The sequence below is a fragment of the Anguilla rostrata genome, chromosome 1 (assembly GCF_018555375.3).
Source record: "Anguilla rostrata isolate EN2019 chromosome 1, ASM1855537v3, whole genome shotgun sequence".
NCBI classification, from domain to species: Eukaryota; Metazoa; Chordata; class Actinopteri; order Anguilliformes; family Anguillidae; genus Anguilla; species Anguilla rostrata.
Genome location: NC_057933.1, coordinates 25,279,467 through 25,292,426, shown reverse-complemented (window position 1 = coordinate 25,292,426; position 12,960 = coordinate 25,279,467). Strand labels below are relative to the sequence as shown.

At 40.7% G+C, this 12,960-nt stretch overlaps 1 long non-coding RNA gene across 1 annotated transcript in view; it reads left to right on the top strand.

Moving 5' to 3' along the window:
* Positions 1-10,947, top strand: part of LOC135252903 (uncharacterized) — a 39,955-nt gene extending 29,008 nt beyond the window's left edge. The window contains exon 2 of the long non-coding RNA XR_010329492.1: positions 4,683-10,947. This is a non-coding gene — a long non-coding RNA (uncharacterized LOC135252903). The remainder of the gene's footprint in view (positions 1-4,682) is intronic.
* The last annotated feature ends 2,013 nt before the right edge of the window (positions 10,948-12,960 follow it).

Genomic DNA, 12,960 nt, shown 5'->3' with positions numbered 1-12,960 from the left:
CATATGTAATGTTAGTTCAGTGAAAATGATTGTTGAATATTTAAAGAGTATTTTTGAGCAAAATATACATATTACATATACATATATTACTGGTATTCTAACTTTAGATGCCTTTAAAACTGTACACAAAACAATAGAAAAGTGCAATGAAAACAAAGCTAACAAAGTCAAAGAACAGTCAAACAAACTATCTGCAGCATGGGCTTAGAGACCTACTCACACCCTTTGTTAATGCATTGTGCCCTCACATACTCAACCCTGGAGGAGCACCATTTTCTGAAGAGTGGATTGTGTGTAGGGCGAGGTGTGTCTGTACGCTAAGCAAACACACGGCAATAAAAGAAAGCAAAGGAAAACAAAACAGACACTTGCAGCTGAAATTGTACAGAGAGCGCTAAGAGAGTGAAATGACGAAAAACAGTGGAGTTTAAGGAATCTTTGAAAGAAACCTGTTTTACACCACACCCCCAAAAAGAACCAAAACACACACACCAAAAAAAAAAAAATAAATAAAAAATCTATTTTAGGGTATGAAGTCAAAACTTGGGTTTGGTCGTAATTGACACAAACACATATATACTGTACCACCAGACACACAGTCAGCCCCACATCAGAGACATTGGTCTACTGTTTGTCAGGCCTCTGTCAGATGTTAGCTCTGAGATTAGGGCATGACTGTGATTTATACTAATGATGTGAAGATCAGTTACGACAAAGGATATGGCAGCTCTGTGGGTTGAGGGTGTTTGTCATGGAATGAGGACAGAATGAAAGATAGAAGACTAATTGTCAGCGGGAAGTCAAACTGAAAGTTTTGCACGTGGTTTACGGGTTGAAACCGAACAAGCTTCTGTGGGGCAGACCACAGAAGATACAAAAGAAGGCGCAGTTGTCTGTGAGCCCTTTTCTACCGGGAACAGAATCAGACTGTGATGTAAAACTGGAATGCTTGTGCTTCCATTGCCACCAGCCTGGTTCCGCATAGGTCTCCTTGTTAGATTTTTTGTTTCCTTGTACCTGCTCGGATGTGGGACCAAGCAGGCCAAACAGGACCCTGTGGGGTGGGACCAACAGTGCCGTTCATCGCTGATTGATGAAACACAATGGAGCCGGCAGAGTGAACCGCCATGTTTAGTTGGCTACAACTTCATTGCTGGTAACTGCATTTGACACATAGCAAAAAAAAGCTATTGAATAATGGAAAAAGCACTGCCTCTATGGACTCATGACAACATTCTAGCTCTCATCACCATCTCATCATCATCAAAGGATGAAATTCAATGGGAGCCTGTGCTGGGTGCCCGAACAGTGTCGCTTTAAAATAACAAATTGGTTGTACTAAAAAGACAGGCCTCACTGAGAGATATTGGGAGTATCCACTCTATTGCCTGACAGAAAATTCAATGAGATTTCTTTCTCAGTGTGTCAAATGAGGAGTGTCCAGTGATTTTGAAGAAACTAGTTAACAGTACTATGGAAAAAAAGAAAGCTCTTCCCTTCCCTTGTCTATGAGAGACAGATTGATGTTTCATACAGCTTGTAAAGTCTAGAATGGATTACAAGCGATGAGGCAGATGACAGCAGACATCTTGAAAATTCTCTGCTGGCTGAAATACTCCCACCACATGCCCTCCCCTCACCCTTTAGCCAATGCAGCATGCACTTGGAACACTTGACCAGGCCAGGATCTTATCATGGCTGGAAGGCTCGTCTCCGTCCTGGTCAGGCTTTAGATGAGCACAGCACCTGTAAACCCTGGTATGATTCACTTTCTGGAAAATCCCAGTTGCAAAAAATGCAGCCAAAAAAGAACAAAGCAAATAAATGAAAGGAAAATATCAACTAGAGAGGAAATGTTACTAATCAGGAAAACACTGTGTTTACAAACCTACATTCAATTCATGTTATCAACTCATTGACGAAAGAGGGGCAAAACTTCTTACAAATGGGAGGGTGTCTGTGTGGATACAGGGGGCAGTAGGTTTGATCTCAAGCCATTTGTGTGTGTATTAACATCTATCTATATAAATTCCCATATGCACAGACAAAGAGGAAGGATATATTAAGAGCTCCTGTGAACTGGGTTGAGCTTAGAGCAACAACAACAACAAAAAAGTAGTACCACGTACATTCATTAGAAAGTCAAGGTTGATGAATAGTTCACTGTATCCAGGAGAGAGAGAGAGAGAGAGAGAGAGAGAGGTGGATCTCCAGCACAATGGCCACTTAGTTCCCGGCTGTGACCGCCCAGTGGCACTGGTCAGGTATGCTGCCAATGTTTAACCAGCCATCCATCTTCTGCCTGTTCCTCTAAAACAGACCTTTGTTTGAGCTGCACAGCCACCATCACTGTCACTGGCCTGCTTTCATTAGCCTATTTGACTCCATTCGCTTCTAGTCACTGAGTGTACACTCCTCTCAGTATGGGCTGAATACTACAACTTAAATGTTTTGGTGCTCTCTCTCTCTGACTAAAATGGGTGTCCATAAAACAATGAATGGTGTAAACCTTACATGATGGGGAATGTGTAATCAACTGAACCTGGGACAAATTGAAATATATTATTAATGGCTATAAAGTCAACGGTGACAAACTATTCAAGTTAGAAACACCAGCTTGAGACAAAAATGGAATAGTGGAGGCAGCTGATTTTGTTTCACAGCTGAATATACAACAAAATGGCTGGGTACTTGTGAAGAGGTCTCTGGAAAACAGCAGGTACTAAATGTGATTGTGTATTACTGGAAGAATATGATTCAATGAACATTTGTACTTAACAATAAATGGAATATGTTTTTTTTTTTTTTTCCGGCAAGCTGGTGGGTTCTGTCATTACTGAATCTAAACTGTCAGAACTGTCAGTTTTTGTAATGACATTTATTTAGCTTTAATTGTTAAAACAAAGTTACAGGTGAATGCTGATTGAATCCAGGAAGCTTCATTAGCTACACACTCATGCACACATGCACACACACTCACCCACAAGCACACACTCACACACACAATTGAGTGTGTATACAGTAGAACCCCTGAGATATGAATTGCAGAGCTATGGACTGAACGGTCAATTAAAAGTATCATATACATTAATGGGTTATCAAGATCCTTACTTTTACTGATGGAAAATAGCAAGCATTAGATAGAAAGGTGATACATTTCTCACTGATAAAAACAATAAAAACAATATACTATGAAAATTAGACAAAAGGCCAAGCCTTAGAACTACTTCTAAAGAATATAATGTGAAAAAGTCGTCACTGCTCAAAATAAATAAGGCTGAGAACAAAATTTATAAAAGAGGCCAAAGATAGCAGGTCAATGAAAAGTACAGTAGATATCTCATTCGGAAAGCCAACATAGAAAAAAGAATGAATGCTGTAGTGAAGTACTCAGGACAACTGTTTTGACTATTTTTTTTATTTATTAACCCAAACTAAGGTTTACAGCTTCAAAATGAGAGTTTCCACATAATGAAATCATTAAGGAAAGTTTATTATTTAAACCATATATAAACTATAATAGCTTAAGCTGTAGAACTGGAATCTGGTGTGACTACATAATGTGCTGGCCAAAAAATAAATATCCATTAAAGATACATGAATCTGTTTTTATTTTTAATAATATAATCCTGCAGCATTTAGCTTGAAATGAGATAAATACAGCTGCTGGAAAAAGAACATTAAAAGCTTATACAACATATAAAGACACAAATGGTTTTTTATTTAAAGCAACATACCATTTCAGTGTTAAATTTAGTGAAAGACACGATAAGCCACAAAATGAATCACCTTGGCATTCACGGGGAGGGCGACGAACGTGACAAACAGAATATAAATGATATCTCAATTAAACTTTGTGGTCTTATCTTTTTTCCATAGAAGCCAATGTTCTTTCTTCATTTCAGCCTGTGAAAGTAGTTGGCTGCTTGCAGGTATGAATGTACCTCTTGAAAGACTGACCCACCTTCTGTTGCTGCTCAGTGCTTCAGGTGCTGTTTGCTTAGTAAAGTTTTGCCATATTTTAACCTCACACCCGACACGTTCCAGGTTGCACTTGTCACTAGCACATACAGAAGGGAGGCAAACCCTTTTTAGAAAAGCACCAGCAAGTTCAGGCAAACGCAAGATAAGAACCACCAAGTCCCCCCACAACCCCTCTCTGCCCCCCCCCCCCCCCCCCACACCCAACCACACAAACCACAAACACACAAACACACACATGAAGTTTGGAAAGTGGACTTCATTTCTCACTCTTTATATATTTGTTTGTTTGCATGGTCCAGCCTTTCTCTTCTTCTGTTAAAGCTTTGACTACATTGGAGAGAGCACTGAGGTGCTCATTCATACCATGAACTAGAGAATAAGGCCAGAAAGGGGTCTCTTTCATGAAGCTACAGAAGAGTAAGAACAAGCCAATGAGGGATTCATTCACTGCAAACCAGTCTTATTAAGAGGCCCACAGAAGAGAGTGCTCTTTCTAACAGTTGGTTAAGCAATCATTATTTTAACTGAAATCATATTTATTTATTTCATTTTTACAGAGGAACATTAACCACAAGCGGAGCCTCAAAGTTGTTGTCCCCAGAACCCATAGGTCAGGTCGCCTTATGCCTTAGAGTGAGGGGGTTTTGCCATGTGTTGCGTAACCTTTGACCTTTGCGCAACTTCTCCATTTTCCATAGGTCACTGAGGACTGTCCACGGGGGGAGGACAGGAGTGGACAGGAACGGACACAACGCTGAAGCCCGCCCAGAACCAGAACCGCCGACGGTCTCTACCGGTCGCAGTCGACCGAACCCGGTCGAGCCGGTGGCAAATATGAAATATCAAAGTGCCCGTCGGCAGCGCTCGCCGGGACAAAAGGAGAGCGGCATTAATGATTAACTGCGCTAAAAGCCCCTGCTTTTGTATTCCCATGGAGCCCGGGCTATCTGGCCCGCCATGTGACATGCTCTGGCCATTTTCTAGCAGATTGGGGAAAGCCAGTGAGCAAACACAGGTGCTGCGGAGTCAGTGGCGGCGCCAGGGGCAACCGCAAACAGGGCCAGCAATGTGCCAGGCTAAATGAGCTTTGCGTCGGCCGCCTCTCCGCTCTTCCCCGGAGGGTCCCACATTTCAAGTCCAATGTCTCCTGCCCCGGTTCGCAACTATTCACACTCTGTTCCATAGAAAAGAATGAAGGAGAAGAAAAAAAAAACTTTACGCGCACACACAAACACACACAGACGCACACACACATGCACACACACACACACGCAAAAAAAAAAACCAAAAAACGTGGGGGACGCGAGAGGCAGGCAGCGACTTCTTTGAAACGACGGTGTTCGGTGGCCAAGCACAGAGACAGAGCAAACTAATTAATGGGGTTCAAGTCTCCGAATTTGAAAACAAAACAAATTTATTTTTCTCAAGTGGGGCTATTTCTGTGACCTCCCCCGCCGGTGTCAAATGCAATGGCTCTCTCACTCATGACCTAGAGGGGACGGGATAGACCTATAGGCCTATGCACAAATGCTTTGATAAAACAACAACTTTTAAAGTGTGGTCACATTCCTGATTTGTATATTTGATTCCCTATGAATATTGAATAGCATGATGTTGAGAAATAAACTCAAAGAAGTTTTATGAATCCATAATACAATTAAAACTGAAATGTTTATTCGCTTAACTTTTCTTTTTTTTATAGGTTTCATAAATGCAAGATCATAAGCAATTCACTGACAAACAACAGAATGAAAGGAACAAACAAAAGAAAAACGTGTTCAAACACAAGCATCAATTAACAGACAGCAATACAATAGTAAAACAGCAAAGTAATTGTTAATTAACAATCAAGTGTCAATTACTTGAAAGTTCCATTAAAAACTGGGATGCAAGGAATTCTCCCAAGTGGATTAAATCTATTTGTTTTTATTCCAGTTTTTTTTTTCTTTGCATGCTGCAAGTTTGATGGAGTGTCATTTACTGTTCAAATATTTATATTAGTGCACTGCTGCTTGCCTTGTGGAAAAACTGCAGAAATAATGAAAAGACCAGCAAAGCATAGATTATAAGAGGGAAAAGTGTAATAAAAGGGTTATAAAGAAAACATGCAAAATTAATGCAACTGAGCAGGGTTGCCCAATCTTCTCCAAAATGGCCGATATTTGTGCTAGTTTTTGTGAAGCCCAGTACTAAGATGCCTGATTCTACTTAGAAAGGACTTGATTGAAGACCCTGATTAGTTAATTAGTTGTATCAGGTGTTATAGTGTGGGGCTAAAGAAAAGCACATTCCTGAAACAGAGTAAGCCCAAACCTAATTAATGAGATGTGATATTATTTGCATAAAATTATCCCATATTGTGTAAGCATGGTCCTGGATCAATGAGTTATCTGGATAACTGCACTGAGCTAAACCCCAGTCCATGTTCCAAATTTGGGGCAGTTTCGTGTTTTACTCAGTGCAGTTATCCAGCTAACTCAGTTATCCTGCTTTGTGGTACAGGTCCCAGCCCTTTTCAGATAAGTTTAGACTAAAATGTAAAAATTGTGAGGGGAGGGTAGGAGGGGAAACCTCTTAAGTTTGGCTATAAATGGGTTTTTAAATGAGGTGAGGTGTAGTGAGAATTGGAATCTGGCCCACTGTTGAGTATATTTGCCATTCTCCTGGAATCAGTCAAAGAAATATCATTTTATTCACATTACCCAAAAAACACAACATGTTATAGAATTAAAAAAAAAAAAGAATAATCTCAGCTGTGAAACTTAAGAATTTGATTAGAGGGCAAATAGGCGGATATGACACAGTAGAAGATTTTTTAAGAAAAAGTGTCATCTTTACACTCCAAGTCTGTTTTTTTCAGGTTTCAGGCCTAATTTACTCCGGAGAGCCCTGGTAAACGTTTTGACCTCGACGTAAGATTTAAGATCCGCAGCTCTGTTATCAATTCTCCATTCTCCCTCGGAAGATTCCCGGCCTATTGTCGGGCGACAGCAGGGCCATCGAAGCAGGTTTTTTTTTTTAGTAACGAGGCAGGTCGGGCAAAGCTCACCGAGAAGAACCGCGTCTCTGAAAGACCCCCTTTGATGTGACGGGCGCGCTGCGGAATCCCAAAAGAGCAAGCGTGCCGCACGCAGCCGCGCACCGCATTAACCCTTTCTTTTGTCTTTGGTCCGGCCCACACCCAGAGTGAAGTGACACCCAGCCGTGCGGGATCATTTCATTTGCGTGTGATCTATTGTGCTAATAGCGATAGCCTGATTGTTCTCAGCATGACCAGTCATGTAGCGGATAACATCAGCTTGCCTTTGCTTTTGTGTTCTCCTGGATTTCTATGTTTCGTTTAAGATGAAAGAATTGTGTGCACTTGTGTGCTCAGGTATATCTGTAAATTTAAGCAAATGATACTGTGATTTCCCCTTGTTCCAATACACACACATAACATAATGCAACAGAATGTGTCACATTCTTAATAAAACGGTAGGCCTATAGGAACGTTGTTCATAGCACCTAGGCCTGACATACAGTAAATTCAGTTGATTGATAGGGAAGGACAAAGCATCAGGTGTAGACCTCTCAGATGAAGCTGTCTTCTCATTTGGATCTGTGAATTTCTGCTGTCATTCAAATAAATCATCTCACAAAATAAATAAATAAAAAGTTAGCCTTAGTTTGTCTGTAATAACACAGCAACCTTTTTTCTTCATGAAGATTTCGAGGCACCTTTCAATAATTCAAGATTTTTTAATGCCAGGATGGGGAGACATGGTAAGGTGGATATAGGTTTACAACCTGCAGGACTTCAGTGCACTTAAGGTCCAAGGTCAGATCATTTGCATTCAATGGAACAGATAGTGGAGACACTTCAAAGCAGGCCTTTTTACAAACAGTGGTAAAACTGTTATATGGGTTTATTAGAGGTAGCACTAATGGCTACACTTATCATGGGTCAGGCTAGAACAACTCTAGGGGACTGTTAAGTAGGTGAGCTCACAACTTGCCACTCTTAATTCTTGAATGGATGCCACAAATCCAGAGTAAAAAAAATATTTGAATTTAAAAGTAAATACCTTTTCGGTATGTTCATTTAAAAATTACATTCCAAGTAAAATATCAAGGAGGAATAAAGTCTTTAAAGAAAGAAACCGAGCAGAGCATATTCACAACTTCTGAATTAACACACATTAAAGATATGGGGTTATATTTAGTGTTTTCCAAGTATTTGACAGAAACACAAGCTCACGCACAAACACACACGCGCGCACTTACGCAAACACGCACGGGCGATATTCATGACCCGCATTTTCTTCATCATCCACGGACAGCATATGGCATCTCTACGCCTTGACGAAGAACACCACGACTAATAAACTAATAAATCTGTCCCCCAGAATGATTCAATGCATCGAAGCCTGAGAGTGCGCCAGCTTCCCTTTTTTCAGTGTACAGTATGTTCCGCTGGTCATCACCGCCACAGTCCAGGTGTGCGTTCCCTTCATTCAACAATAGGCCATTGAATACGCCAACATTAATTATTAAGCGGGTTAAGCGACGACCATTATTAAGTTGGAAAACATCTTTTGAAAAACAAAAAACAACAACAACAACAACAACAAAAACACTTGATGGAAAACCAAATGTTCATTTAATTGTGAACAGACATTTAAGAGAAATGTTGACTGAATTGAGACCAGCGAGTGCTGGGTCATGCTTGGGTTCCTGCAAATGACGGGTGTACAGCAAAACTCCTCCCTTAATAACAGAGCGCAGACACCAGACACAGCCTGGCTGCATTTGCTTTGGTCTTGCAAGATCAGTCTTTTTCACCTAACAAAACCGCACCACTGTACATCATGTTGTCATGCATTAGTTTGACCACTGATAACAAGTTATTTACTTTGTATGGATTCATAGATGAACATTGTGAAAATCATTAGCCATGACTTAACAGGATTTAATCATTTGTAGCTTTGAGTTTTGTTTCTCTTCAAACATTGATTGCTAGGTCCAGCAATGGCCAAAAATGAACTTGCCAATTAGCCATGTTCGTGAAGAGCAAAGGAACATGTGCATTTATTTGTAAATTCAAAATCTAAAGACAAATGTTAAAAGTCCATTACCAGTCATAATTATGAAATCAATGAAGTCACACAAATAATATTTTTAGGCAGAATTCATTTGCATATTCAGAGGCATGGAAGCTATTTAAAAAAAAACTTGCCTCCTGCCCCAAGGCAGCAGATTAATACCTTACTAGAATTTTGAGGGTAAAAAAATGTGTTCACTGTCTGCTTCCAGACAGGATCTGTCATCACCAGCGCTGGTAGCATGGTTCAGACATGACAGACCGCAGCAGTGGGGGCCAGACAGCTTTCCAGAGCGCAGGCTGCGCAGGCATTCAGAAGAGACCTAACTTCAGCTCATTCTGCAGCCCGAGAAACAGACTGTACCTCCATTTGGCATGATAAAACTTTCAAGCTGGTACTGCCATTCACATGAAAAACAGCAGACTTTTCAAGGCAGCGTATTAGAAAGTTCCAGAAGTCATCACATCATAACAACCCCTTTGTCTTGCCTGCAAAAAGATATGGATTTCATGATTACTTTCTCTGCAGCTTGTTCGAATAGCACAAGTGCAATGCAGTGACTTGTCCTGGGCACGTAAAATCTATTACATTATAATGATACCATCAGTGCTTAGTTACATTTTACAGAAGAGGCACATTGATCCATTAATTTATTTCCCTCAATAATAATAATATTAATAATAATTATTATGATTATTATTGTTGTTATTATTATTATTATTATTATTATTATTATTATTAGTAGTAGTAGTAGTAGTATTGTTATGTCTTTTCATTCCTTCTTCCTTTCATAATTCATGCATCTGAGAGAAATTATATATACTCTTGCATACTTTAATAAGGATGATGGTCAAAATATTGCAATTGATTAAATTAAATCAAAGTAAAATGATCCTTTATAGTATACTGAAATAGGAAAATAAAATAAAAAAACAGTAAGATAAATGTATCCTGATAAATCAGAAATTAGGGAAAGGCCAGGAAAGGTGGAGAAGTGACATGGCTATTGGAGGAAGGAGGCTGGTGGAGGCCGGGGCCCCTGATCCTGGGTAGGGGGCCGGGACTGAACCGATAAGAGATGACAACTCAGATGAGATAAGGGCTGCACATAAGAGACACTCAGATTGGAGCTGGATCTGAATGTGGCACAGATTAACACTGAGGCCCCCAGATAGCCCGGAGACAAAGGAAAATGTCAATGGTGCTAAATGGCTACTTCCTGCCCTGCTACACGAGACTGGCTGATCGAGTATATATACATATACATATATATAGACATATACATACACGCACACACACATGTACAAATTCATATTTGTGCATGAGTGTGTTAAATGTAATTTGAAAATAAAAAATAAACATATAGTTGAATGCATATTTGAAATATATCCAATACATTTTTTTAAATAAACCAGTGGTTTCTAGTTATATACATTTTTTAAGTATTTGATTTTAGAGTTGCAGTCAAAATACTGCATTGCATCTTTATTTGGTATAGGAAAACCCACAGAAACCTTTTACAAATGAACAGGATCTCTAAAAAACAATAAAAGGTTATACACAAGAGTTATATTAGAAAACGTTTAGTTACATTTAAAAAGCATTTAAAATGTATCTGGGAATGATAAAAAAAATACAAATCTGTAATTAACTAAATCAACTATGGGTCTGTTAAAAACAAGTGCATATACGTATTTATTTTTATTGAACTTTAATGTTGTTAATCTGGTTTGTCTGTCAGGTGACCGGGGACGGATTGTGTCAAGAAAAATGATTGCTATCATAAAAGTCATTGCCTATGTTAAACGATAATTTATCACTGTATGCACAGATGCTGTATTTGTTATGCACACAAAATAAAATGTGCTACTTCATTGCACAGCGTGCCTTTAAAGCAAACTCATTTTACAATGGCAGAGCTGCTTGCTGCTATCGCCGCGGAATAAACCCCGAACAAGAGCTGCCGTAAAGAACAGCTGGAGCAGGACAATGTGCCCGTCCCTGAAAGAGGGTAGTTTCCTTCAGCGACACTGTGAAAGAGGACCGGCTATTTTTAACAGCCAGCCTTGGCCCCATTCAATGGTGCACAAAACACCCTTTTCACACGCTTCGACAGTAACCTGTGGTGACCTGCACCGGGGGCATCAGGGTCCCCTGTACAGGAGTGCCAGAGAGGTGGGGGGGTCAAAGGGGGAGTTCTGGCCAGACGACCGCTCCCAAACCCCCCTAACCCCCCCCCCCCCCTCAGACAAGACAATGCCGAAGAGACTGAGAAAACGGCCAGCTACTTGAGAAGTCAGAGTTAAAGTAACGCACCCACACAAGGAGGTGTGGACACATGCGCGCACACACGCACACACACACACACACACACACAGGCACGCACAAAGAATGTACAAACAAGCTCGAAATAAAAGGGCTCTTGTGACAGAGCCGGGGAATCTTGATGAAAAATTCAAACAATATTAAACGGAGAGAGTCAACAGCAGGCACACTTCTTGTGAGGGCCCTACAAACAGACGGGGAGAGACTCGGCACACACATTACCGCCCGCCGGCCCGGCCCTCTCGCCGTAATGATGATGACAGAGGGCCAAACATGCCCTCCCGCGGTGCCGCCCGGGCCTGCCCGGGGACTACCTGCCACCGCCGCCGCGTTTTCACGGGTCACCTGCATGGGCGGGGAAGGAAGCCCTCCTCCACCAAACAACCGCCTCACTGACCACCTCTTAAAGATGTGGCCCTGCAAGACATGGAGGGATAACCAATGCGCACATTTCAACAGCATACATCAGTCTAACAGAAATGCCCTGCATGAACATTAAGGAATGGCAGCGTGATGTGAGAGACATGGAACAGGGCTTGTGACTCAGTGGTTGTAGTAGGTTTTTATTCCCTAGTGGGATGCAACCCTTCTCCCCCAAGTTAAACCAAACACCTCAGAAAATACTCAGGTTAATAAATGGATAATATGCAAATTATAAACATATGAGCTACTGTATGTGACTCTGGGTTTGCTATATTCGTTATACAAATAAGTAATGGAATATAAAATAGATTAGTTGCCCACATACAGTTCATTGTCCTATGCTGAAAATAAAAAATCGAAATACTAACTCTTCAGATGACAACACAAACAACACATTCACCATTGGATTGAAACAAAACCGTTAAGGTTAGCATAATGTAGCATAATGCACTGTAGCTTGCAACCCAGAGGCTGTAGATTCAGTTCCCAGGTAGGGCTACTGCAGGAAACAAAAAAATATATTTAGGAATACTACACTGTAAATATCTAGTTGCATAAATAGATTAATACTACGTGAATAGTACTGTATATATAAATACTACCAAAACAGCTGTTTTCTCCATATAGGCACAAATCAAACCAAGACATACACATATATGCACACACAAACAGACACTGACACACACACACACACACACACACACACACGGTATGAAAGCACACAGTGATGACTGTCCCGTGCTGATAAGAGCGGGTGATGCATGCGTCAGACCTCTTTGTGTAACACGGTCACAAGGGAACAGGTGCAACACCTGCTAGCAGTTGCCAGGGTGATCTCCACTCTCCACTGGCCAGAATGAAGGGGTGAGGCCACTGAACAGCCTGGGACAGATTTACCTTCTGTATTATTATTATTATCAGGAAGTGACTCGATATAGGTGGGGTTGCAGCGGTATCAGCTGAGCTGAATTGAGGAGGGTGAAGTTAAGGAAAGAGGGAATGCTATGTAACTGACACATTTCTCAGTTTCCCATGGTATAAGTATCATGTACTAATACTTCTCTTTTTTTTTTTTACTAGGCTTTTTATCACATGCAAAATTTAAGTACAACATTTAAAAAGAATACCAGACTAGATCCAAATA